The sequence below is a fragment of the Mixophyes fleayi genome, chromosome 10 (genome assembly GCF_038048845.1).
Source record: "Mixophyes fleayi isolate aMixFle1 chromosome 10, aMixFle1.hap1, whole genome shotgun sequence".
Classification (NCBI taxonomy): Eukaryota; Metazoa; Chordata; class Amphibia; order Anura; family Limnodynastidae; genus Mixophyes; species Mixophyes fleayi.
The window spans coordinates 103,735,438-103,740,928 of record NC_134411.1 but is presented as its reverse complement, the minus strand read 5'-3'; positions in this window follow the sequence as shown (position 1 = coordinate 103,740,928).

Below are 5,491 nucleotides of genomic sequence, written 5' to 3'. Positions count from 1 at the left end.
GTATATTATATGTCACCTACTATTATTATACAGTATATTATATGTCACCTACTATTATTATATACAGTTTATTATATGTCACCTTCTATTATTATATAGTATATTATATGTCACCTACTATTATTATATACAATATATTATATGTCACCTTCTATTATTATATACAGTATATTATATGTCACCTATTATTATATACAGTATATTATATGTCACCTGCTATTATTATACAGTATATTATATGTCACCTACTATTATTATATACAGTTTATTATATGTCACCTTCTATTATTATATAGTATATTATATGTCACCTACTATTATTATATACAGTATATCTCACCTACTATTATATACAGTATATTATATGTCACCTACTATTATTATATACAGTATATTATATGTCACCTTCTATTATTATATAGTATATTATATGTCACCTACTATTATTATACAGTATATTATGTGTAATCTACTATTATTATATACAGTATATTATATGTCACCTACTATTATTATATACAGTATATTATATGTCACCTACTATTATTATATACAGTATATTATATGTCACCTACTATCATTATACAGTATATTATATGTCACCTACTTTTATTATATACAGTATATTATATGTCACCTTCTATTATTATATACAGTATATTATATGTCACCTACTATTATTATATACAGTATATTATATGTCACCTACTATTATTATATACAGTATATTATATGTCACCTTCTATTATTATATACAGTATATTATATGTCACCTACTATTATTATATACAGTATATTATATGTCACCTACTATTATTATATACAGTATATTATATGTCACCTACTATTATTATACAGTATATTATATGTCACCTTCTATTATTATATACAGTATATTATATGTCACCTACTATTATTATATACAGTATATTATATGTCACCTACTATTATTATATACAGTATATTATATATCACCGACTATTATTATATACAGTATATTATATGTCACCTACTATTATTATATACAGTATATTATATATCACCGACTATTATTATATACAGTATATTATATGTCACCTACTATTATTATACAGTATATTATATGTCACCTACTTTTATTATATACAGTATATTATATGTCACCTACTTTTATTATATACAGTATATTATATGTCACCTTCTATTATTATATACAGTATATTATATATCACCGACTATTATTATATACAGTATATTATATGTCACCTACTATTATTATACAGTATATTATATGTCACCTACTTTTATTATATACAGTATATTATATGTCACCTACTTTTATTATATACAGTATATTATATGTCACCTTCTATTATTATATACAGTATATTATATGTCACCTACTATTATTATATACAGTATATTATATGTCACCTACTATTATTATATACAGTATATTATATGTCACCTTCTATTATTATATACAGTATATTATATGTCACCTACTATTATTATATACAGTATATTATATGTCACCTACTATTATTATATACAGTATATTATATGTCACCTACTATTATTATACAGTATATTATATGTCACCTTCTATTATTATATACAGTATATTATATGTCACCTACTATTATTATATACAGTATATTATATGTCACCTACTATTATTATATACAGTATATTATATATCACCGACTATTATTATATACAGTATATTATATGTCACCTACTATTATTATATACAGTATATTATATATCACCGACTATTATTATATACAGTATATTATATGTCACCTACTATTATTATACAGTATATTATATGTCACCTACTTTTATTATATACAGTATATTATATGTCACCTTCTATTATTATATACAGTATATTATATGTCACCTACTATTATTATACAGTATATTATATGTCACCTACTATTATTATACAGTATATTATATGTCACCTTCTATTATTATATACAGTATATTATATGTCACCTACTATTATTATATACAGTATATTATATATCACCGACTATTATTATATACAGTATATTATATGTCACCTACTATTATTATATACAGTATATTATATATCACCGACTATTATTATATACAGTATATTATATGTCACCTACTATTATTATACAGTATATTATATGTCACCTACTTTTATTATATACAGTATATTATATGTCACCTTCTATTATTATATACAGTATATTATATGTCACCTACTATTATTATATACAGTATATTATATGTCACCTACTATTATTATACAGTATATTATATGTCACCTTCTATTATTATATACAGTATATTATATGTCACCTACTATTATTATATACAGTATATTATATGTCACCTACTATTATTATATACAGTATATTATATATCACCGACTATTATTATATACAGTATATTATATGTCACCTTCTATTATTATATACAGTATATTATATGTCACCTTCTATTATTATATACAGTATATTATATGTCACCTTCTATTATTATATACAGTATATTATATGTCACCTACTATTATTATATACAGTATATTATATGTCACCTATTATTATTATACAGTATATTATATGTCACCTTCTATTATTATATACAGTATATTATATGTCACCTACTATTATTATATACAGTATATTATATATCACCGACTATTATTATATACAGTATATTATATGTCACCTTCTATTATTATATACAGTATATTATATGTCACCTACTATTATTATACAGTATATTATATGTCACCTACTATTATTATATACAGTATATTATATGTCACCTTCTATTATTATATACAGTATATTATATGTCACCTACTATTATTATACAGTATATTATATGTCACCTACTATTATTATACAGTATATTATATGTCACCTACTATTATTATATACAGTATATCTCACCTACTATTATATACAGTATTTTATATGTCACCTACTATTATTATATACAGTATATTATATGTCACCTTCTATTATTATATACAGTATATTATATGTCACCTATTATTATATACAGTTTATTATATGTCACCTAATATTATTATATACAGTATATTATATGTCACCTGCTATTATTATATACAGTATATCTCACCTACTATTATATACAGTATATTATATGTCACCTACTATTATTATATACAGTATATTATATGTCACCTTCTATTAATATATACAGTATATTATATGTCACCTACTATTATTATACAGTATATTATATGTCACCTGCTATTATTATACAGTATATTATATGTCACCTACTATTATTATATACAGTATATTATATGTCACCTACTATTATTATACAGTATATTATATGTCACCTGCTATTATTATACAGTATATTATATGTCACCTACTATTATTATACAGTATATTATATGTCACCTGCTATTATTATACAGTATATTATATGTCACCTACTATTATTATATACAGTTTATTATATGTCACCTTCTATTATTATATAGTATATTATATGTCACCTACTATTATTATATACAGTATATCTCACCTACTATTATATACAGTATATTATATGTCACCTACTATTATTATATACAGTATATTATATGTCACCTTCTATTATTATATACAGTATATTATATGTCACCTATTATTATATACAGTTTATTATATGTCACCTACTATTATTATATACAGTATATTATATGTCACCTGCTATTATTATATAGTATATTATATGTCACCTACTATTAATATACAGTATATTATATGTCACCTGCTATTATTATATAGTATATTATATGTCACCCACTATTATTATACAGTATATTATATGTCACCTACTATTAATATACAGTATATTATATGTCACCTTCTATTATTATATAGTATATTATATGTCACCTACTATTATTATATACAGTATATCTCACCTACTATTATATACAGTATATTATATGTCACCTACTATTATTATATACAGTATATTATATGTCACCTTCTATTATTATATACAGTATATTATATGTCACCTATTATTATATACAGTTTATTATATGTCACCTACTATTATTATATACAGTATATTATATGTAACCTGCTATTATTATATAGTATATTATATGTCACCCACTATTATTATACAGTATATTATATGTCACCTACTATTAATATACAGTATATTATATGTCACCTGCTATTATTATATAGTATATTATATGTCACCCACTATTATTATACAGTATATTATATGTCACCTACTATTAATATACAGTATATTATATGTCACCTGCTATTATTATATACAGTTTATTATATGTCACCTTCTATTATTATATAGTATATTATATGTCACCTACTATTATTATATACAGTATATCTCACCTACTATTATATACAGTATATTATATGTCACCTACTATTATTATATACAGTATATTATATGTCACCTTCTATTATTATATACAGTATATTATATGTCACCTATTATTATATACAGTTTATTATATGTCACCTACTATTATTATATACAGTATATTATATGTCACCTGCTATTATTATATAGTATATTATATGTCACCCACTATTATTATACAGTATATTATATGTCACCTACTATTAATATACAGTATATTATATGTCACCTGCTATTATTATATAGTATATTATATGTCACCCACTATTATTATACAGTATATTATATGTCACCTACTATTAATATACAGTATATTATATGTCACCTGCTATTATTATATACAGTATATCTCACCTACTATTATATACAGTATATTATATGTCACCTACTATTATTATATACAGTATATTATATGTCACCTTCTATTATTATATACAGTATATTATATGTCACCTACTATTATTATACAGTATATTATATGTCACCTACTATTATTATATACAGTTTATTATATGTCACCTTCTATTATTATATAGTATATTATATGTCACCTACTATTATTATATACAGTATATCTCACCTACTATTATATACAGTATATTATATGTCACCTACTATTATTATATACAGTATATTATATGTCACCTTCTATTATTATATACAGTATATTATATGTCACCTATTATTATATACAGTTTATTATATGTCACCTACTATTATTATATACAGTATATTATATGTCACCTGCTATTATTATATAGTATATTATATGTCACCCACTATTATTATACAGTATATTATATGTCACCTACTATTATTATACAGTATATTATATGTCACCTACTATTATTATATACAGTTTATTATATGTCACCTTCTATTATTATATAGTATATTATATGTCACCTACTATTATTATATACAGTATATCTCACCTACTATTATATACAGTATTTTATATGTCACCTACTATTATTATATACAGTATATTATATGTCACCTTCTATTATTATATACAGTATATTATATGTCACCTACTATTATTATATACAGTATATTATATATCACCTATTATTATATACAGTTTATTATA